Source organism: Falco naumanni, chromosome 7, assembly GCF_017639655.2.
Source record: "Falco naumanni isolate bFalNau1 chromosome 7, bFalNau1.pat, whole genome shotgun sequence".
Taxonomy (NCBI): domain Eukaryota; kingdom Metazoa; phylum Chordata; class Aves; order Falconiformes; family Falconidae; genus Falco; species Falco naumanni.
Genome location: NC_054060.1, coordinates 7,864,969 through 7,889,812, shown reverse-complemented (window position 1 = coordinate 7,889,812; position 24,844 = coordinate 7,864,969). Strand labels below are relative to the sequence as shown.

Genomic DNA, 24,844 nt, shown 5'->3' with positions numbered 1-24,844 from the left:
ACTGGTGCCTCATTTTGGGTACCTTGAAAACCGGGCACAGGATAGAAAAAGAACAGGTAGAGGAGAAACAGCTACAGTGCAGGTAGTGTTAGACAAGAGAACTTTATTTTAAGAGAGAGAACTCTCAAAAAAGTGGAGGAGCAAATTCATCAGCAGCTGTGGTCTGGCAGGTGAAGTGCATAGTGATTCAAGTGGTGCAACTGGGCTGCTAAGAACAATCACAAGTAGAAGACAAGCACCCAGTACCTAGGTAGACATGAGTGTCTACCAGATTCCAAAACTTAGCTCAAGGTCATCTGAGCACAAACATAGTGACAGCTATGCTAGGTTGTACAGCTTGGAATGACAGCTGAATCCCAGAAATTTCAGGAGCCCAGATCAGACCCTACATCTTGCATAACTTCCTCATGGTGGGGTTTTCCTCCTACTTGCCTCCAGGCCATTAACTATCTCACACATGTAACGCTGAATCCAAGACATGGGAAGAACTCCCCCACCAACTCCATCCTCTCCATGCAGCCCTCCAACATCTCCTCCCACCTCCTTTCCCTCTCAGTTCCTGCTTGGCTCATCTGCTGCCTGATTTTGCTGTGTGCCCACCCCATGCCAGTGCCTCCCCTTCCAGGCAGGACACCACACATCTGGTCTGTATTGCCCAAGGCTGCAGGGGAGTGCTGGGGCCACAGAAAAGCCGTCGGGTGGGTTTGAAGCTGATTCCTGTCGACTTGCATCATTTCAGCCACAGAGCTATCAGCTACTACAAACCATTCCCGGAGAGTCCTGCACATCATCTTCCCTGCCAGCTACAGCACAGTTTCTATTTGCGATCGCAACATACAGCCAGATCTGGAACCCAGCTTGTTAAATCACAGTGTTGGTCCAAGCTATTCCATGGCTTGGACTAAACCAACACATGCACAACCCTTCTGTTATTCTTTCTAAGCTCAGTCCCGTGTTTCTCTGCATACATTAAACTATGGGGTGAAGAGAAAGATTAACACAGTGTCTGCACTGGATGTTTTTTACTCTCTCAGTCTGTGCTGAGAGAAGGAGGAAGGCAGATGCTTAACCTCTATCAGGAGCACACCACTGAAGTAGTTAGCTTTGCAACCTTCTATTCCTTGCCAATGTTCCTGTGAAGATCCTCCAGGCTACCTGCACAGAGCAGGTTCACCTGTGCTCACTTGCTTCTGCGAGATCAGCTGCTTGGTGGCACCTCATGGCTGTGAAGGTCTTGAGCTGCTTCATCTCAGCTCCTGCTGAGTTCTGAGGTCAGCAGAATTTGTGAGTATCTGCTACATGGGGAAACAAAATGCAGCTTTGTGAGTAGCAGGGTCTCACAGCCTTTGCTCGTCAGATGAGAATGCAGCTGGAGATGCAAGTCAGGAGCCCTTGCCTATTATTACCACAGACAAGATTTTGTTTGCATGAAAGGCAGATACTCCTTCTTCCCAATCCTGCTTAGCTAGAAAGCATATTTCCCTCCTTAAGTGTGCTTGTACCTACAACCTTTCGCTGACTTCTAATTATGTTCATCGCTAGATCCACATGGCTCAGCTTTCTGCTCCATACTGTGCTACCTCTGCTGAACCCCACGGAACACAAACAATGTTGTACAGTGTTGAGGAAAGGTTTGTGGAAAGCATCTTACATATCACGGATACTATCTGCAAGAGAAGAAACAAAGTGAGGCCCAAACTCGGCCTTCAGGATTTCAGTCAGTGCACAGAGAAGAAAGAATCTGAATCAACTTTTGGACTCTAGAAAGGTTTTCTTTGCTTTTTAGAGAATTATATGGGGACTTATTTCAGAAACAAGAGCTACAGGGCCCCATGATTCTTTTCAAGAGAACTGTGCTTCAAGATATTTCTTTGTATTTCTGAGCCAAGGCACACCTGCCCTTTATTGATCTACTGTACAACTGGAAGAGAGCCAACATACTCCTGCAGAGCAAGCCCCCACCAGAGCAGCACAATGCTCCATCAAACACTGGCCACCTATCCATTGTCATGTATACTGTATTTGTCACTAGCCAGATCAATCCCATGCTGTTCAGCACATTTTAGGAACTCAGGCTAATAAATCATTTAAGTGCCTCTCACTTCACAGATGGTAAGTGCAGTTCAATGAAGGTAATTATAAAAAAAATTACTTCTGGAGGAAAAAAATCAAAACATGGGAATATCTGTCTAATAGAAAAGGCCTGCAAAGAGATTTGGGAGTTCTAATAATTCTGAGGAGCAGGTTAAAGGTCTGAGAATCTGACAGTAGGTTTTCCCTCTGATTGACTGAATCGATCCTGTCATCATGTAACAGCTCTGGGCCCCTGTATCTAAAAGATTTCAGGTCCTGAAAACAGCGCTGAGGAAAAAACTAGACTGAGCCTCCTTCTCTCACAATAATGTATTTTTTTTTCTTTTTGCAAATACAATATCCATCACTAAGAAGACAAGATGATGGAAAGGTGCAGGTCCTGTAGAGAGCAGAGAAAATACTAAAGCAAGACCCGAACTCTGATAACAGCAGCAGATTCAAAGCCAACTCCCAAATTTCCATTTGATTTTTGTTCTTGGATTTTGCTATGACATGCTGTGACTGTGTCATTTCCAACTATCACTTCCATTGATCTTTCTAACATGCCAAAATAAAAATCCTTAGTTCTTAGATGACAGATACAAGGGGAAGAGGTCCTTCTGAGCTAACGTTACTGAAGATACATTTACCAAATGGTCAAGCCACTCTCAAGCCACAGCAAGTGAAGTCACCTTTGTCCAGCCATTGAGGCCACAGCTACTACCACCTCTGCAATGCATAACTAAGGAAGAGAAGCAAGACAGACTGGAGAAAGCAGTCTTTCTGAAGCACCTTTCATTCCAGAAAAGACTAAGAGATTTGTGAATTTTCAGGTCCCTGACCTGACCCTTCATGTCAGTTCTGGTTTGTGTGTCTCTGACTTCTGACCGTCTCTCCATGTCTCCTAGCTCCAGCTTCAGATCTAAGCATGGAAACGGGCTGCCTCACCTTTTCCAGCCTTCTTTATGTAGCAGACCTAGTTCAGCCAAATCTGGGACTGTTACAAACCAGTGCTCCCAATACTGCTGAAATACAGAACCAAATACTACATTTTTGGATTTTTTTATATGTAGCATGGCAAAAACTAATTGAACAACTGACAAAATCCCTCCAGAGTTTAAACCAAATTCAAAACACAAATCACAACTCATCTGTTTACCATTTTCTTTTTCTTTTTTCATCTCAGTGAAAAAATAAATTTATGTCCCTCAAGCAATTTATGAAGTTAGTCTCCTTACTCCACTTACCTTAGCATTAAGCTATATACCCAATTTTAACAAACACACAATTATTAAAAAAAAATTACTCACATAAAGCCTTCAGATTTTAGGGTGTTTACCTCATCCTGTTACTACCTAGTAAGTTGTTATCGTCACTTTTATCTAAAGACATTATTTTGACTATCCCAAGAGTGAAGCTTTGTTTACAAAGCATTAGATAAATGTAAGTGATTGTGTCTTCTTACAGCTTTCAGAACAAATAACACCTTTTTGATTGCAATTACAATTTCAGGGAAGTCACATTTAATGATGCATTCTAAGTGACCTTAAATTGTTATGTAAAGAAAGCCGTACAGGCCAAATGTGAAATATGATTCCAGGAACTGTTAGGAGATTATAGGTACAAATACATAAATTTGTCAAATGATTACCTTCCTTGGACCTTAGAATTTCAGCTGGATCTCAGTAAAAGCCAATCATAAAACCTTTTTTGTTATAAAAAGTCTTACCACTACAAAACATGCAATGCAGCTACAAAAGAGAAGACTTAAGATGAGGACAGTTTTCGTGAAATTTCTCACTGTGCTGAAGGCAGGAAGAACGAGCTATATCCCCAAAACCTTAGAACTGCTGGGTATTTTTTACACACTGTCAGTGACTCAAGAGATCTTACCTAAGATCCATTCCTGGCATTTCAGTATACACCCAAACTGAATCAATACATTTTTGAGAGCTATCTAATATAAGTTAGCATAAGTTTTGTGATTCCATAAGTTTCTGAAGCTTTCCTGTTTAGTGTCGCTATAGTCATCAACTAAACTAGTGTATAAACCAGGTAGTGCTGAACTCTTACTCACTGTCTCACTTTAACAACAACTTCCATTTAATTAGCACCTTATCAGGATGAGATGTCTCAAGGCACTTTATGGAAGATGTACAGTCATACAATCTGCAGTGCCAAGGTAGCAAATGAAATCAAGAAAGAAAAAACAAGAAAAGCCTCAATTTAGATTTATAGAGCAAAACAGTAGCAAAGGACAAAATGGATTGGATTCTCAGTAGGCATATATCTGGGACTGGGTTATGTTCTCCATCTGCTGGTATTCTAGAACACTAATTTTAAGAAAAGCTTCTCCTTTTACCTAAGTAATTTTTCATATTCACATTTCCACACATTAATATTATTTTTTTTTAAGTACCTAAGAATGAAAATCTGGGAACAAAGTTTTGATATTGCTGACTGGTAACTCCTTACTCCCCTGTCAAACTGAGCTCCAGAAGACTGTGCAGCATTATGGAAAGTGAGGCTGAAACTGGAAATGACACCCTTCAAATGAGAAATTAAACACTCATCTGATCTGGATTTCTCTTGATGATCCAGATGGATACTAAAGATCACAGGACCCTCTTCACAAAGCATGGGGGACAAAGTCTTGACCAATACTGCATACTCAAAACAGCAGGGCTTTATATCCTAGATGGTGATTAGCCATAAAATAGATGCTGGTTTCCTCTAAAGCATTATTAACATTATTCATCTGGATCATGGGGCACACCCTGATGCTCCTACTCAGATTCTGTTCAGACAAAAAACACCCAGTAAATGTTGAGGATCTCCCTTTGCCTTCACCTGATTCATTACCTTACCAAAAGCCCCGTTTCTGCTTACTATCACAAGCAGAACCTGTTCAAGCAGTACCTTCATCAGGAAAGTAGCTGAAGTTGAAAGACCACCATAATATACTAGGACTAAGATTTAAATTGAGGAGTCCACTCAAGCTTGTCAGTTGGGCCAAACTGGTTTTAGAAACACTGATAAGGAAATAAATAGATACTTTTAAAAATCACATTTCAAATGCCTTCTCTCATAAAAGTCTTTGCTAGGCACTGACCTCACTGCATTTTATTATATGTTGCATCCAGCTTAATTAATAAAACTGATGTCTAATGTATTAAATTTATGTCAAAAGAAATGGTAACTTTAAGAAAATATTTTTTTAAGGAAAAAATGCAATTTTAATGACATCAAAGCACAGATTCATAAGACGACCATGTGCTCTGGTTTGATGAAAAAAAGAAAAAAATCAAGGCATCTTTCCTGATGTACAACAATGAACCAAATAAATGATACATTTGAAAAAGAAAACTAGAAAAACAAACCAAGTGGAGGACAGCGATTACAAAAATCAAAAAGTCAGTCTAATGTCACTATTTCTTAACAGTCAGGGTTAGTAAGCACATACTACTGGAAATTATTCCAAGGCAACAGGGAAATAACAGTAAAAAACAATGAATAAGAATCTCTCCGTATTAAATATATAAAAAATGTATAAAATGAAACAGTGTCATAAACCAAAAATATACAAAAAGGCCAGAACAAGTTACATTTTCAACAGAGTTTGACTAATATTATTGGAAGAACTGTTTTTAAACCCAGATTTCCCCTCTCTTCAAAGATCATGTGCAAAAGTTCACGGTTTATTGCTGTAGAAGAAAACATCCTTGAATACAATTGCACGTTACTCCCTTTTCTACCTCTTGGCTTCTCTGATGCTGCTAAACCTAGAATGTATTTTAGTTCAGAAAGATCTACTGGCCTGTCAACTTCCAAAATATCCATCAAGCCATTTTTGTAACACACTGGGGCGCAGAAAGGGGAAACCAAATTTGAAGGACTTGTCAAAGCTCATAGTAATTTATGAAGTGAATGGAAAGTGCCTTTGACAGTAAGAAACTACTTGCCACGAAACTACTTCGCAGTGAAATAAATACTACAAATTAAACTGGGATGCCAAACTTCTTGCCAGCGTCCTACCATCGACTCTGCAATGCACTGGCCTCTTTTGCACCTAATTTACGCCACCCTTGAAAGAAGATTGCAAGAATCCTAACTGTGAAAAGCCCGTCAACATTTATCATTGGAAGTCTCAAGGAAAGGTAAGAGCCATCTTCACTTTCACCCTCTACTGAAGACACACCATGTCCTACCTTATGTAATTATTGCTCAGGTTACGATAGCACATAGAAGTACCAGCAACAGAGATCCTGTTAAATTTGGCACCACACACACATATAATGAGATACAGGAGTTGTAAAGCCTTGAGAAATGATGCTCTAATCTCACCAGATGACAAAGGAAGTGGTTTTGTCTCCCAGTTTCAAGGTCAAGAACTGAGCGTACTCAAAATTTCTGGCAAAGGTGGTAGTTGAAAGTTGGGTTGTCTCCCAAGTGCCTTAATTATAATTTGAACTAAGTAGGACTAAAACATCACACACAGCAACAAATATTAGCACGCAAATAAGGTCTACAGGAATATATAAAGAAAAAAGTAGGACTGGCTAGAAATTTCCCATGGTGTCTGGAAGTGGAAGAGCTCTGTGGAGACTTGGGTTTTAATAAAAGAAACCTTTGATAGAATTGTCCTTTTCCTGGGGAAAAAGAAAAAGATGGTATGGATAACATTATAAATAAATAGTCTCTATCTCTGATAAATAGCCAGTCGCAACATTACATCTGGCAAAGCCTCTGCAGAGTACACATTACTTTATTACTGTTATTATTTCTACAGAAATAGGATTGCCCCAGTATTGTCATGGAGCAGCCTAATCTTCCCCAAGCTTTTGGGGTCAGAAATGAATACATGGTACAGATGTCCCAGCAAGGATTGCTGGTCAAGTTAGTGAAGTGATGCAGTGGGAAAACATAACTATGATGCAAGGTGAGGGTAGTGAAAAGATACAGGCAAATACAATCCAACAGGAGGGCAACAACGAAGCGGCTTAGACCTCGTCTGGTGAGATATTTGAGAGTGGTGGGCTCTGAAGCAGCAGACACTCCTGTGAGCAGGCACAGACTGAAAAGGACAGCTGAATACAGTGTTTTGGGGACTTACGCCTCACAAAGCTTCTAATAATAGGCAATCATTTTAGCACAATGTTTAGAGCATTTAGAACAAATGAGACAGCCAATGCATTTTCCACTCTCAGGCTGAGATTGAAGAATGTTTGAGGGAACTGAAACACCTCCATGCCCGGTGAAGTGGAAAAGGGGTTACACGTGGCTGCTATAACTCAATGCAAGTATTATCCAGCTAGCACTGAAAAGAATTTAGAAGACGAGTCAAGATTAGGTGGCTCGCAGAGCAGCCTAAATCACCGATTTGTGGATTGTTCCCAAACACAAGTGAGACTGGAAAAAAAGTCAGCTGTGAAAAAAAGAGTCAGATTCCTTTTGTAAGCCCAGTGACTAGAATTGCAGGCAGCGGGTTTGGCCATTGTTTGTTCATGTTTTGTCTGTAAATGTGAAAACTGTAATAACATTTCATACTTCCAAAGAAGATTCAGAAGTAGAGAAAAGATAGTCTAAATGGCCTGTTTACAATGACCTCCATTTTTTAATCCCTTTATTCCTTATCTCTCTCATTTAATCAGTGAAGTTTATTAATGGAAACAACCCCAAGTTTTATTGGTCCTTAATGCCACAGTTGCTTCTTAAAATAATTCGGGAGATGCCAGTATGCAATTCTTCTTATTCAGCCAAGTAACAGTGAGAGTAACTTCCAGTGCTAGTAGTAAAGCTAAAAAACTGTCTTTGCCATGAAAACTTTGAGGGTTTCAAATAATTTTTAAATCATGAACATAACCTTAGGCTGTGTCTTTATTTTTAAGCTTCAGCTATTTATTTTTTTAATTGTTCAATTTTTAAACTGAGTTTGATCGGGTTTGGATGATTTTTTTGTATGTGTCAGCCCAAGGCCAGAGTTTGTATGAGTGCCTTGTTAGCTTAAGGGTTTTAACAAGTAACATCGGAGCTGGGGATTCCATTAGTAGCAGACAAGCCAGAGTCTTTTAATATTTAGGATGTTGTTTGGGATCCAATTGTGTTTTGGTTGCTATGGAATGAAGTCTCCCATAGAAAAAAAAAAAAAAAAAAAAAAACAACAAACCACCCCAGGGCACTGAGTCCACATTCTGGGATGTACTGGCGGCAAAAAAATAACATTGTGCCAGTTGTAGGCTTTTGCATTTTTACAATGTTTTTCATGCAAACTGATGGAACCAAAATAAATGGCTGCAGATGGTTGAAACTCGACTTCAAAAAACAAACTGAGTTTACCTAGTGCATTGCATATCTACTGCAGGTGTTTGCTTGGTTAGCAGGTCCTGCTGAAACAGCTCAGAAGGGAATGCTCGTAAAACTGGCTCAGAGATGAAACCTGCTAAGGTCATTAGTATATCCCACATTGAAAAACGTCATCAGCCCCCGCTCATTTTCAAGGATTTGTGATCATGATGTAATTAGAGCTTTTGCCTCCATTTTCCTTTGGGTTTCCTGTTTCTTAAAACACTGATGAAGCATAACCTAATGAGGGAAAGGGGCAGTTCACCCTCACATCACCAACACAGTATACTCTTCAGAACAACCATGCTGAAATGCAGATATTAGATGGGACCAACATACATCCTTAGAACTAAAATCCACATGGAAATTCAGATTCTAATCCTGCTTTTTACCCAATGAGGACAATTCATGTCAGAAAGGAGTCTACTAGAATTGGAAAAGATTCAGGGAGACAACATGGAAAAATTTCGTATGAGGAAGACTCATACAGACTCTTTAGGACTTCAACTTCATAAAGAGTTGATGCAGAAATTATTTTAGGGGCCTATAAAACCATGAGTAATCTGGAGGGGCTGGGCAGAAATGGACTGTTCATCTTCTCCTCCAATATAAGAATGAGAGGTCATTAGATAAAGCCTGTGAAAGCTATGTTCAAACAAGCAAAAGGAGGTTGTTCTTCATGTAACAGAAGAGATGTAGAATCATTTAGGTTGGAAAAGACCTTTAAGATCATCAAGTCCAACCATTAACCCAGGACTGCCAAGTCCACCACTAAACCATGTCACTAAGCACTGCATCTACAGGCTTGTTAAACACTTCAAGGGAAGATGATTCCACCACTTCCTTAGGCAGCCTGTTCCAATGCTTGACCACACATTCGGTGAAGAAAATTTTCCAAATATATAACCGAAACATCCCTTGAGGCCGTTTCCTCTTGTCCTATCACTTGTTACTCGGGAGAAGAGACTGACCCCCACCCGCCTACAACCTCCTGTCAGGCAGCTGTAGGGAGCGATAAGGTCTCCCCTCAGCCTCCTTTTCTCCAGGCTAAACAACCCCAGTTCCCTCCTTATAACACTTGTGCTCCAGCCCCTTCACCAGCTCCATTGCCCATCTCTGGACGTGCTCCAGCACCTCAACGTCTCTCTTGTAGTGAGGGGCCCAAAACCTCACCAGTGCCGAGTACAGGGGGACCTGTCACTGCCCTGGTCCTGCTGGCCACACTGTTTCAGATACAAGCCAGATGCTGTTGGTCTTCTTGGCCACCTGGGCACACTGCTGGCTCGTGTTCAGCCAGCTGTCAGCCAGCACCCCCAGGCCCTTTCTCACAGGGCAGCTTTCCAGCCGCTCCTCCCCAAGCCTGCCGCGCTGTGTGGGGTTGTTGTGACCCAAGTGCAAGACCCAGCAGTGAGCCTGGTTGAACCTCACACAACCAGCCTCAGCCCATCGATCCAGCCTGCCCAGACCCCTCTGCAGAGCCTCCTGCCCCCCAGCAGATCAACACTCCCCACCATGTGGAACTCTGCCAAACCTGGAACTCTGCCAAAGGTGTTATGAATGCAAAGAATTCACGTGACTTCAAAGGGAGGCTGGGCCAAGACTGGAAAAGAGATCCAAGTTCAGAGATTCTGAATTTATTCACCTCTTTCTGTGACTCTTCAGACCTACTGCCTGCCAGTGCATTTTGCCCAGTATGTAGCGTATCATCTGATTCATAATAGCTTTCCTTGTTCTCACTTTTAAATGGTATCCGTGTCTCCTGACTGCCCAAAATGTCAAAGCCTGTGGTTATCAAGGACAGGTATCAGTTAAAGATCCCTCCTCTTCTCGCTTTTGAGTCTTGTAGCAGCCTCAATACTCATATTAGTATATGACCTCTTCATACATTACAATAATTAAGGACTTCAAAATGGATTTCAGCAACTTTGAGTAGATTACTGGTATTCAAGTATGAGAAGGAGGCTTAAGCAAAACACAAATTACCTGGGAGATAAGTTAATTCTTCTCTGAAATGAAAATCTCATTGAAGGGTAGTTAGAAACAAGTCCTACAGAAATGCCACAAGACTGGTGACGTGCACAGGGGTAGTGTGTTTATATAGCAATACACAAACATTAGGGAGAAGGAATTCTAAGATCTCATACAATATTGCCTGTTTCTAATAAAAGCCCTTGTTTACTAGCTAGAAGATAATTCAGTTAATATAACAAATACATAGAATTCTCTGCTAAACTTAAGATTTATCCCTGTAGATCCAGAAGGCAGAAACTATGGGTCTTGTAATTCTGCACATACACACACTCAAAGCAGACACTCCCAGGGTATTTTCATGTACAAGAGTTCATGATCAAAATGGTGCATAACCCAGTACTGCTCATCACTGAGAGACTCGAGTCAGGTTATTCAAGGCTTTCTATGATAGGATTAATAACAAGGAGCATACTGAGCCTGGAGCAAAACAGCATTTAGGTCATGGCAGGATAACTTCCATTCTATCACAATAGCTTCATGAACTTTGGAAAAGCTAAACTAGATGCAGAGAGGTACTGAATAACTCGAAGTTGTCAACAGTTCCTCAACACAGCATACATTTTCAAGTATTTAGGAATTCACAAGGCCATTTCATTATGGGGCTCAGGGAAAATGGCTTATTGTTTACTTTAGTAGCTGCAATAGGAACATTGTGCACTGATTACTGAAAGTTACCTTTTGCTGCAGAGAATTTCTTAGTAATGCAGGGGCAGAGAGGGGATATTTAGTACAGATGATGGAGGGGGAATATATTCTTTCACTAAAGAAGCACCAGTAGGTTTTGGACCAGCACATTACACTCCCTACACTTCGTGCTCTGGGGGGCATGAAGCCTGTTGACCTGCCTCTCGGGGTAACCCATGCCTCAAGTTTCAGAACAAAATTAATTACTCCTAACATATATTGTGCTACACAATACAGAAAATGTGTTAAGAAAGAAGGCAGGACCAAGAAGCAACAGCAGAATAGATAGAGATACTCCCATATGTGTAACTTTTTCCAAAGATCAGCAATCTCATTAAACATTTCAGGTATTGATATTCATTCACACCATTTGCTTCTGTAACCTCCTGTGACAGCAAGTTGCTGTGCTGCATGAGAAAGCTTTTTTTTTTTTTTTTCTGTCCCATATTCATTGCCATTGATTTCATTGATTGACCCCCTTCAAATCAGTCAGTGCAAAAAAAATAAAGGACATCTTATAGGGTTCTACAGTGACACAATTTGACATAATATAGCCTAATGTGACAAGTTGCTGAAGTCTGAAGGAGAAGATAGTCCCAATACCAGACGATCTCAGGTCCTTCGCTCACACCTCTGTGATATAGCACCACCCTGTCAACTCATCTCCCAGTTTTGTCCTTCAGTATCAGTAAACTTTTAGGTGTAAGATGAATGAAGGAATTGATCACTTTAATATTTACCTCGAATGAGGTCTTCAATAGTATGCAAAACCATCAAAATTTGTGAGGAAGCTGCAACACTCCAGAGTTTACACCCAGCTTTCACCTGTGGCGTTCACAGTGACCACATTGACCACATGGGGAATGCCAAGTAAACACTTACATTGCTGGGTACATGCATCAGAGCGGAGGTATAAGGACAGATGCTTTTAAGCACAAGTACATGATGCTCTACGGATTTTCACAACTCCTCAGCATATGGAGCATGTGCTGCTCTCTCCAAGTTGCAACTGCTGACAGGAGCTGATGTTTTCACAGGTTGCTTTCTTCCTGGAATGAGGTCAAGATTTGATGGGCTGCCAGGAAGTAAGAAGGATCCTGTCTTTCATGCGTAACTCTTAATGCTTTTCTTAAATACCATGTCATACATTACAGCTCCACAGAGCTTGTGATTGCCTGTGCAAAGGTGGCCTCATTATTTGACACAATGTACTCAGCAATGCAGACGGTGAGAAGCGCACCGCTGTGCCGTGCCACTGTGAGAGCCTAACAACTTCAAACAAAGCCCGATGCTCTTTCTTCATTGAAACCCCTAACTCTCTTCACAGGATCTTCTTCATAATTAGATGAAAGTTTCAGTCCTTTCAGACAGGTGCAGAGGGGGTAGGTACAACTGAAAACAACAGGGGCATGTACACTGCTTAAATTTAGCATGAATGTAAGGTGTCTCACTCGGGGGATCACGTTCATTATGTAACAGTGGAAAGAGAGAGGTTTCTGCAGAGTGATTCAAACCCCAATATTAAGAGGGAGTTCAGCTTTCTCCATTGATTATGCACGAAGCAAAGAGGAACTGGCCTTCTAACCTAATCATTTACATGCCGTGTAAATAGTCTCAGTGTTTCACAGTATTACAGTAGCAATTTGTGCTTGTTTATAAGTGATTTCCTGCACAGAAAAGAAACAGGAAGATGTAGAACTGTTTGCATAACATATGTTTAGAGATTGCAGTAGATTATTGTCAGTTACATGTACTCACACAGTACTGTACAACAAAGCAAGGACAGAGGAAAACAGAGGTTTCATCACCTTGCCAAAATTTTGTCAGAAAATTCTCTGTGTCAGGGAAAAGTTCACACTTACCACTTGCGTTTTAGCAACACTTAAGGCTGGAGATGCAAAAGAAATAAACAGAAAGCAAGTTCAAGAATGCGCCAAGTTAGCTAGTTTCTTTTACATCATCTGTATAGGTTGTCAAGGTTCCTAGAAAATCCTAATAGGAAAACTTCAGAAGAAAGACAAGACACAGCTAGACAATCCTAATGATGCAGATGATACTGGTTCAGTACTTCTGAAAGCAAAGGCTCCATGCAGGAGGATGGAATCCATTATGTGAAACCCTTTTCCACCTCCAGGTAAGCAGGAGAGTGGAGGGAGCATTCCATTTCACATGTCTTTTCCCTCCTGCATTACCACATACAGAGTAAACTCTAACAGCCTGCCCTCCTTGTGGTTTCTGGTCCTGGAATTAAATCAGACAAAATGCCACAATTTTAGCATTGCAACAAAAGGGAAGCCAATCTCTGACCTACTCATTTGTAACACACATTATAAGAATGAAACCAGGTACCTAAATCCTAAACTTAGCCTTCATGCTTTTTCTTTTACATCCATACAAAAAAATTCCCCACCACCCAAGCATACATACTGCTGCTTCCCAAAGGGTATAAAGAGGAAATGAACACAAGGTGTTACATTTGCCCTGCAGCTGCCCAGCTGAGCTGGAATCTGTTCCTGTTCATCCTCCCAGGTTTCTTGCTGTATGTGACACATAAGGTTACGAGGTTAAGGACTGTCTACTCTTTTTTTATGGTAGACAATTGCTGGTTGAGATCACCTGGAGTGAAAGGTGTCAGGCCTTTAGGAACCTATGCAGACAAGCACAGTAAACTCTGAAAAAAACTGGGATGCTGAACAGTTTTGCATCTGGAAACTCAGGAGTGGGATTCATTACATCCCAACAGCATTACTCTTCTGTCTTCTTAGAGGTTACTGAAGAAGCTCCAATTTGCTCACGCTTTTAAGGTTCTGGTGGGGTAGATTCCTCAAAGCACTCATGACTGGGTTTTTTTTTTGTTAAAAAATCTATTTGTGTCATAGTTGTTCTTTGCATTTAGTGAAAACTCCTGTTTTGGAGTAAAGTCAGGTGCTTCACTGTCTTTCTAGAAGGCACACAGATGCACGCAGCTGGGCCTTTTTGTGTTACCCAGGTCTTCTTCAACCTTGCTTCTATGGCCCTCTTCAAGCCTTGGACTTTTCTACCAGCTGCATCACTGATGCTCCACGTGCTATCAAAGCTGATTCAAAAGTCCCTTCAGAGCCTCTGTCAGATCTAGAAATCTTTGCTGTGCAAGATCACCATTCCAAACAAACCCTAATGCAGACTTATCGCCAAAATCCGGTTGATAATACAGACTTCCCTTCCAAAATATACTGACCAAAATGTTGTCTATGTTATTTTTTCCTTTCCCATGCTATCTATAACCTCTAGACCCATACGCTGAAAGCCACAGACCCATATATAAGTAGCTCCAACATTTCAATTTTGCATATTTGAATCACTGAAAAACACATCTTAAACTTCAACAAAGGCTCTAGTAAAAAAAAATGCTCAGAACTACTTGTGATGATTAGCCATATGTCCCTGCAGCAGTTCTCTCCCCGTTTCTGGTTAGCTTATGATCAACTAGACAATGGCACGACCACTGTCAAATCTGGCACAGAGTCACACCACCAGGCAGATAGTTCCACAAGCACCTCAGTACCCCAGGAGCTGCTTTCATGGTTTAAAGGAACTTTTGAAGACCAAGGATTTTTCCCGGCTGGCCAAAGTATATATTATTTACATTTAAATAGTAAAATTGTGATTCCTTTCCCATGTGCTTTGTAAGTATATAACTTCTGGGGTTTTCATTTGCAACTTGAAGAGAGAGCACATACTGAGTTTATGTTAAATGGTTTCCTATTCAACCCCGCAACTCACATTATCCAGCACCAAGGCTAAATTCTCTCCTTTGGAATAAACAAGCCTTGAAGCTTCCATTTCTCTCTGACTTCTCTCTGATCTGTTTGAAAAACCTGACCAGATCCTTCTTTTCGTCTCACAAAAATTCACGCCAAGAGAAGTAACATCATCACAACCTGTCAACACTTAGAGGCTAAACAAAGAAAGAAACAGATCAAGAAAACTGAGATGAAAGGCTTTTGTGCCCCTCTTCCCAAACTAATGCTCCCAAAAATGTGTTTGGAGAGAGGGGGAAGAAACCATTGTTTGAGCTAACGCATCAGCCGATGTGATTATTTAACTGACTATCTCCATCCCCAAACATATCAAATGGAGTGCAATGCCAGCTGAAAGTATTATGTAGCCTTCAGTGATGTGAAACATATAAGCTCTAAGGCATACAGTTTGGCTGAAGACTCCAGCTGGCACTGGTAGTTTTATTGTACTGTGAAAAACATTAAAGTCCTCAGATGCCCTGCTGATCATGCGAGCTGAGAAACTTCCCTGTATCGGCCTGACATGTACTCACACTGCAATTAACACACTCCTCCCTCTCTTTCTTTTTCCCTCGCTGCAGATGTATACACACGCACACGCTGCCAACATTATTTGGTCCAAGAACATTTGGACCAATCATTTGGTTATGAGTCCACGTGCCGTTGCATTTAGGAGGGGGAGACATTCTTTGTCCAAGTGTTAAAAAATCTGGTACCTCAACTTTCACTTGAAGGTGGCTGCAGCACATGTAGAGCCCATTAAGGGCTGTGTTTTGCTTCCTAACTTTTCACATTTTTTCCTCCCTTTATGACATGGTTATTGGCCTTGAAGGGCGAGGAGGGATAACATAGGAAACCAAAGTCCTCCACTCAGCTCTGACTCAACTATTGTGCACCTCAGCCTCATTTAAGGGCGCTCGGCGTGGTGGCTAGGTAGTGTGAGCAACTGGAACTATTAATCCCTGCTCACATTTGATTTTCACCAAAATCTAAGCCAGTGGGTCCAGGGTAGTTAAATGTACAGCTTGGGCAATTAAAAAAAAAAAAAAAAAAAGGTTACAGATGAATATTATTTCATCTGAAAACAAATCTGCAAGGGGTTTTGGAGACTAGCGCCTTGAGGATTACAGCTTATTTGTGGAGCTTTAACAGGAAACTGCTAATTATGACACCTGCAAAACTTTCCTTGAATTAGACCCTGGGGATGCATTGCCTTGCCTATAGATGTTAGCCAAAGCCTCGGGCTCTTAATCCATAGCCGTCACCTAAAGTGAGAACAGAACAGCCAGGCATAGGGCATTTGCAATCTTAGTTAAGAAAGGGTATCGCACAGTTTAAACTGGATTTTTCCTTCCAAGACAAACTGCTTGAGTTTTGAATATACTTCCAAGGAGTTTTACCCTTCAGGCTCTTGTGAAATCAGCAGTCTGATCCATTAAAATGGATTCCAATCAAAGTGAATGCATGTGCGACACTACAAAATTGTTGGGAAAACAGATTCAAACTATAAGAATCGAAGCAAATAATCTCATTGATATGACTGTAAAACAAGGGAATTTCACACAGAACGAATGTATCACTGACTCTCTATTTCAGGTTAAAAAGGACAAATGTTTCTCAAGCCTTGCATTGTCTTCCAGGTGAGAAGAGTATTAATTTTCAGACTTTAACAAATACAGTTTTAGAAGTATTTCCTAGAGCTGCTAAGTTTTCACAGTCCATGCCTTTCAGTGCACAGTGTTCACTTTGTGAATACAAAAGCCAGGATTTTGTTCAAGAAAGCTTCACTTCAGGGTTTAAGTCAGGCAGTGGTTTACCCAAGACAGATGCAAAATTAGATGAAATTGCATGTCTTGCAAAAATTAAGGTTCTAAACATTGCTTGAGCAGCCACCTTCTGGGTGAGACTTGGGGAACAATCTGCCACGACATGCTTTTCCACACTCCCCACTGGTCATGTGGTAATGAAGCTGGTGCCAAACAGGCTGGTGTGTCTACATAGCATGACCAGCACTCCCTTAGCTACGTTAACTTGTTAACCTGCCTCCTCCTCAGCAATTATCACCCCTTTGGCCTGTGTGTGGGTCTTGGACACACCAACTGGCTGATATGGCTCTATGTTCCTGTTCCAGAGCTACACTGGGCATTTTGCCATGGCACTTTATACCCTGAGAAGATATTCAGACCACCAGCACCAAACTTGTGATACAGGAGATAGCTGGGTAGGAATCTAGTCACAGCACATTCCCTATAGCATCAAGAAAGCCTCCTTCACAGTTTTCCTGCAAGTTTCCTCCTAAAAGTGCAACTCACAGACAAAAGTTATCCTGATGGCAAATAATGACTGACTGCAATGCTTTTTCTTTTTTCTTTTTCTTTTCCTTTTTCTTTTTTTTTTTTAAATCAAACTGGTCAGTGGCAAAGACCACTGACACTGCCCTCATCCTGGTGAATGTAACAGGCACTCCTCTGAAGCCTCTGAGGCAGGCTCTCATTTTATTGACAGAAATATGCCCAAGGTAAAGAAGTGATCCCTAGGTTTTACACACTGCTTCTGTTCAGCAGACTGTGAAGTTGTCTCCAAAAATAACCTGCCAGTGCCATACTCGGACGGTGAAGTCCAAGCCAATGAAGTCCAAGCCAGAACCAAAACTCTTATCACCTGAGGTCTTGACACTTCCGTGGAACATCACGGTGTGCTTCACTTTTTGACTAGCGGGTTTGCTGCAAGTCTGCTCTGACCTTATTGAAAGAGCAATATTCAAACAATGACAAAGCAGTGCAATATTTTTTTCTTGTTGGGGCAGACAAGGCTGACAAATGGGTGGCATGACAAGGTTAAGCAGTGCAGTCACAAAAGAAAGCACTCATGGGTTTATTTTCTTGTCTTTATCAATGACTTTTTGTAAATATCTTAGCTCTTTTTTGTCTCAGACTGCTTAAAACATGGGAGTGTTCCATGTAATAATAAACTCCTCGTCTTTAATTTCTAACTCTTAAAACTGACAGAAGCCCAAAACACTTTTTTAAGCCTGAAAAGGTGGCAGAGACGCATATTGTGTTCTCAGCACAAGAACTGTGGTTGCAAGGAGAGAGAGCTGCCAATGCGCTTGCAGAAATAGCAGCAGTATTTTATTTATCCTTGTAAAGCTTTGATTTTGCACTGAAGGAGCAGATTTACCACGAGGAGGGGAAACTTCTGTCTCCATCCATTTTAACATTGCCCCGTGCGGAGCACATCCCAGCCCTGGGCTGTGAGTCCTGCCCTCCCAGCAACCATCCAACTCGGCCACGTCTAGTGCAGAAGCACTGAGAAGGGCTAGTACATCGAATGATGCAAACCCTCCTGCTTGATTCTACAGTCCAGAGCCCGTGCCTCCTCTCCTCCTATCACAACACCTGGGAACCGAATGTCAGTCAATCCCACTGCACCCTCTTGTCCTTCCAAAGTGCGCAGTCAATGGGCTTCGGCACAGCTCTGTTGTAACGAGGCACAGAAAGCAGGGGGTTAGGAGCAGGGGAAATGCTTACACCAAATCCTCCATCTGCAGCCCAAAGTAACAACATTGTGGGGAGCGGGAGAGGGAGTGTGGTGCATACAGCAATACAAAAAGTAGTTTTTGTGCCAGGCTCATCAGTGTGGCAGGGTAATAAGGTCAATGTGAAAACAACTGGAAGGCACATTCCCCAGTAAACATGTGCTGAGTGAAAACGGCCCGACCTTATGTTGTAGAATCCAAACCCATTGAGTCAATTGCCAGAAAACATGACATGACCTTTCAGATTCAGTGAGCATCAGTTCCAAGAGCAGGCTGCTGTGCTCTTTTCCATTTCACTGCTGCCCCCGGAGGGCCTCAAGTCACCTGAAATAATAGCTCGGGCTCAAAATCTGCACTCCTTTAATGAAAAAAAAAAAAAAAAAAAAATACACATGGCATCAAGTTTGACCCTGGTGGCAGATTTTTTATATGCTTAGCTCAATTTCTTTAAACTTAACAACGGTGCTTTTTTATTATTATTTTATTTTTTTAAATCTTCCCAGAGCTGAAGTTTTCCCACAGACAACCCATTTCTGGCAAAAGAAGAAACCTCTTGGTTTTGTGAATGAGGAAAATAATTAATAGCTAATGAGGTGCTCATTCCAACCCACAGCCTTCCCTCCTCAAACAAGTAAAGAAAAAACTGCTCCAGTTGGAACATAATCTGTTCACTTTCTAGACTGAGAAACACATAAAGATGTATTTTCACCCACAAACCTCCAAATCTTATTTTAATCCACAGAACTCAAGCTGCCCATGAGAGGAGTAAAGCTGTGCGATGTTCCAAGCGCTAGCAAGATAAGAGCTTGTGATATTAAGTGCAATTCAAAATGTTCTTTCCCTCCCACTGAATTACTTTCCCTGCTAAATCCTGATTAAAATTTTTCTCCCCTTTTACTGTCTCCCTGACAGACTGATAGGGCTGAGATCTGAAATCAACTTCAGCTTTTAGGCAAAATACTTACATGGGGGGCCAAAAAAGAAGATTTTTTGGATGCTATTCAGATTTTTCCCCCTCCTTTGACAAAAAAACAGAAAGGAAAGGCAAAGATCTGTGCCGTCTGGAAATTGTATTTATTTTGACTTGAGCTGTGCCAACCTGCAGTATACAAATACCCAGTCAAAACGGGCTACCATCTGTGTTTATTGTAGAGGAATAGCAACATCCAATGGCCAGTTCAATGCAGGTTAATTGCAGGCGTGTATTGAATTCCCTGGAAAGCCAAGTACACAGTTAGCTCCCCTGGTGTAATCTCTTTCTGTTACATGAAGGAAATAAAAAAGAGAAAGAACAACAATGCCAACCCCCAGAAGAGCTTGATGCCTCTCCACACAGAGTGGGGGTATCTGCAGGGAACAATAAGCATCTATTAAATTCTTTCATTGGCACCAGAGAAGTGAAATGAACATAAATTAATCAGCTACAAAAGATGGGAGAAGTGTTGGTGCAACACCGTTGAAGTCCGTGGAGTTGTGGAAGGGATAAATTTAACCCAGGATCTTTCAATGTCTGCATATTTGAAAGTGGCTTGTTGAAAAAAACGGGCATTGTTAGAAAAGAAAAAAGGAGTGTGAGAGAGTTCCTGTGAAATGCCATCCTTTTAATATCCCTCAACAGCCACATTTTCACCATAGCCATATTGACATTTATCATTTTATTTCCTTGCATTTATAAAGCCATCTGGCAAAGAATTTTGAAAGCACCGATGAATTGTGGGTATCAAATTTTTGATCTTTAAAAGACCTAGACTGACAACGGGTGTACTGAAAATTAATGCTGAGGTGTACCAGGCTGCAGGTGCACCACCTGCAGAGGTGTATCAGGTTGGGCAGGACAGATGCAGATGCTGTGGTGCATTTTGGAAGAAGGTGAGGAGCAGCCCCTGGCCCATGTGAACCTGAGCAAACACACCAGATCTGGAGAAGGATCAGGAAAAAGGGATCTACAGCTTTGTTATAGTCACAGCCTGGTATATCCATACCAAAAAGGCACACAAAGTTTAAGGTCCTTAGGCCAACCTTAGTCTCCTCCTCAGATCTGCCATCCTATTCTATGCATTGCATGTGGTCTATTAAAGAGCCACAAAACCCTTTAAAAAAAAAAAAAAAAAAAAAAAAGAAAGATAGGGTTTGCAGTGACCCCAGAAGCCAGAAATTCCAGGTGGTGCCATGTGCCATAAGGGGAGAAGAGAGTTCCCAAGGCCTCTCCAGAGAACATCTTTCCCACATGCACACTCCTGGGGCCGCACCGCACAGCACAATGCAGCAATGCATGGGGATGAGGATGCCTCTCAAATATCAAATCACAGAGCAGATTTAGAGCTTTAAAACTAGGACCAGATTTAACCAGAAGGGGTGAAAAGAAAAGAAAGGAGGGACCACAGTATCATACACAATAGAGGAAAGCCTGTGCCTCGGCACAGCTTCCCCACAAACACCGCAGCTGCATCCAGCCCTGAAAGGCTGCAGTCTGCTTCTACATGACCAGGCGCTAGCTAGCCAGGCTAGAAAGAGCTCCAGGGCAGAGCCTTGGAGGAGATAAGGGCAATAGATAAGACAACATCCTTCAGGTGTACCGCACGGTAAATTGGCAGCGTGGAGAGCCACATTATTTCCCTGACATCCGCTTTTGCTCTGGGAGAAGTAATTCACTTTAGCCTTAAAATACCTACTTCCCACCTCTCTAGCAAGCTCTAGCTGGCACACTGAATTGGTAGAAGTGTGACCCCTTCCTCCCGCTGCAGGAAAAGCTATGCACCACCCATGCGCTGCACCAGATCCAGAGGGGCTTAATGGGGCAGTCGGTGCTTGCTCCCCCCACCTGCTTGTGTGCGCTCAGAATTTCAGCCTCTGAACTGTCAGCCTTTAGGGGCAGTTAATGCATTTTCTCCTTCCTTTCCACATTGCCAGTGGCGAAGTCCTTCTCACAGACTCCTACTCTTAGAGGCATTTTTAGCTCTTCCTCCCTCTTCTCCCAGAGGTCAAAGCTGCCATTAAATCTGCCTGCCCAATTTATAATGCTGAAGCCTTTCAGCCAAGGCTTAGTCATCTCACGCCTCATCTCACTGAAGCTTTCTCCCCTCCAGGCTTGTGCCCTCATCCCCTCTAGTCCATTTATCCAGAGTCACCTACCTTCTCTGCCATCCTCAGATCCTTCTGCTTTCTAGCCAGTGCTCATCACATCAAAGTTTATTGTTTTCACATTCAGCACCTTGCACAACTACTTTTCTTTTTCTCTCCACTTCCCCCTCTTTCACTTTCATCCTGGCCGTCCTCAGCTCTCCCAGGAGGCAACTTGTTCAAGACTTTCTTCCAATCTCATACCAGAGTTTCTCGTATATGCCAGAAACCTGATCAGGCTACAGTATTCTGCCAGGTCAGATCCATATATCGTGTGTCTATGAGTAGGTTCAGTTCTTCCTCACTTTGAAACTGAACTAGCCATTACCACCATGAAAAATAAAATTAATGCTACACTTTTCTGCTTCCTTCTGTTACATCCCAGCCTCATGTATTCACACTGGCTTCAGATGACAAGCTATTCTTCTGAGGCCTCACATCTTTTGAGCATAACATTAGGGTTATACAGCTGTGCACAGTCTCCCTGAAAACAATTTCTTCTCGTATTTCACCCCAAACCATTCTAGCTCCCTATTTTGAAACCAAATCTTAAAATATCTTTCCGTATTACGAGGCTTACAATGCAATATTTGTGAGGGATGTGGGAGTGGATCTTTAAAAAGCATAAGCCAGTATGGCTTTGCTGACATCCATGAAATACAACTGACTTTATTAAAGTGTGTTGAGTAGCATCAGCTGGAAAGTTGGACGCACAACCTAATATGTGAATAGAATCAAGTCACTGATTATGAGTTTAATTCAAAAAGCACCATTACACCCTTGGGATTTTACACTACCAAATCTATTTCAGAAACTAAAAAGAATATGTTTCTCTTCATACCAATTTCTCCATTCAGAACAAGCAATAGGTGGAGGCTCCGCATATGCCGTTGTTTAAACTGCTGAGCCAACGAGCTGAGCGTTTCAGCCTGAAGCTGACACCTATCACCATGACCCATGGTGCCCTCATTTACCTCTTGAATTTAAATGGAGCATATCAACATATTTTCTGTCTTACTCCTTGGGTAGTCTCTCACACAAGGCTTCAGACTGCAAAGTTCATCATTAAACACATATTTTCACCCTCAGGAAGTTCCAGAGGCCCAGAGAAAGATGCTACAAGCGTGAGTTCCTAGAGTGGATTCAATTACAGTATGCAAGGGACATTTAAACAAGCTTCCCTGGGATAAATGAGAGAAAAGAGCCAGCACACTCAGCATGGGTAAAATAAAAAGCAATCTTCAGCTGGTGCTAGCCATGCATATTTTGAAAACCATCCCCTTCAGCCATTACCAACAAAAAGTCAGCAAAAACTTATTTTAGAATCTGAAAAGACAGAAATTTAAATCATTTGGCGGCACAATCTGTTACTTAGGGACAAGCTCATTAAAAATGCAGCACTATTTACTGAAGGCAAAATGCAGACATGCACTTTTGCATGTAAAGCAAGCATTTATTGGATGATAGGAACACCTTTCCTTCTGATTGGAATGGGAAGAAGAGCTGGTTTAATTGTGCTGATGGATGGATGGCTCTCTGAAAGAAGATACTAATTGGAGAAGCCAGGCCAAAACCTTACACAATCCCATAAGGTCAATGACTAACAGATTGAATTCAACAAGAGGTATAGGAAAAGCTATGTAACACACCCTAGGCTTCACGCAGTAATACATCAGTGGGGGAGAGCAAGGGTGAACACTGCCTAGGTAGCAGTCTAAGCAGCACAACTGCATCTTTGGGAAATGATAAACTTATGAAGGGAGAAGAAGGATGAGGCAAACTGAGTTGCAAAGGCAAATGTCAAGAAATGCAGAAATAGGAGCAGCAGAATTCAGAAATGAAGCAAAGTGACACAGTGGGAAGATGAGACTGAGGAAAAACACCGTGCGAACACAAATCAGAGGGGAAAGAGCAGGGAAGGACCTAGAGTAGAGCAGGTTCAGTATTCTCCTTTATTTCCACTGAAACTACTTCTTTTGCCTGACCAGCTGCTGCAAACTGCAGTTAAAGGTTGTTGGGGAAACTCAGCTCTTTGAGCCAGCGCCTGATCTTGCCATGGATTTATACTGCCATAAATCTCTGACTATAATCGGGTAGTTACTCCTCATCTTGATAGATCAGGTGCAAGCCCTTGGAAGTGAAAGGTGCTATAAGAGCATGAAGCATTTTCTTAAAACACAAAGACCCTGAACACAAACACACACTTGAAGCTTGCTTCTATGAATTCCCTTGCTACATAAAGCCATATATCAGCCATACCTATGGTAGATGGGAGCAAGACACTTGTCTGTTTCAAGACAACATATTATACATATTGTACATGCCCTGTAAAACATCTGAAAATAAATACAATAACCATTAAAAAATCATTACCAGACTAATATGCTCTGTACCTTTCTAGATCTTTTATATGGTGGTTTTAATCTCTGGTCTTCTGAGCCCTGAGCATCCACGGCTCCCTTTGAAGTACATCTATGAAATCTAACTTAAAAAAAAAAAAAGAAAAAGAAAAAAAAAAGGCAAGAAAGCTGTCAAAAGGGTTAAATTCAAGAGTTCCTGTCCAAGAAGAAAAAGGGGGAGGGGAAGATTGGCAAATTGAAAAGGGTTGAAATTTTGAGAGGCTTGCAAAAATAAGTAGACCAGCCTGCTACAACTCCATGGCAACAGGGTATGACCACTGCACACATGGAAAGTAAGGAAGGGTAGAAGACAGCTTCCCAGTCAAATAACACCTTTCTCTGGTCAGAGAATTTATTGCAGCACATGTCCAACATCCCACATGATTCAAAAGGCTGAACATCATTCTGAACTGCTCTGGTTTCAAAAACATCTCCAGAAAAATGAGATTTGCAACCCCAAGACCTAGCCCGCTTGACCACGTAACACTGCTTCCAAGCTTTCCATCTGGTAGCTAAAGAAGCATCCTCCCTGTTGCATAACTAGAGACACATACCAAGATTAATTCATTCAAAATAAGACTAATAACAAAGTAGAGGTTTATAAAGAAGTCATAGTCTCTTCCAGATTGTTTGATTTGCTCCTTTAAATCTTCCCAGTCTGGCAAATATGAGGGAACATTAGGGAAAAAATTACAGATGGAAGAAAAAATGTCTTATTGTAATGCAGGAAATAATCAGAATAAAATTTTAAAAAGATAATCCAAGAGGCAGTTATTTCTATTTCTTTGTTTTGTGTCCTACCCTCCACTCCCTGTTCTGCTACCCTTATATAAAACATAAAAAAGTAGGTGTTTAACACAGGCTGTGTGGAAAGGGAA

The 24,844-nt window shown here is 41.6% G+C and overlaps 1 long non-coding RNA gene across 2 annotated transcripts in view; it reads right to left on the bottom strand.

Moving 5' to 3' along the window:
- The window catches only part of LOC121092043, a 72,826-nt gene that overhangs the window by 23,037 nt on the left and 24,945 nt on the right, over positions 1-24,844 (bottom strand). The window lies entirely within an intron of this gene.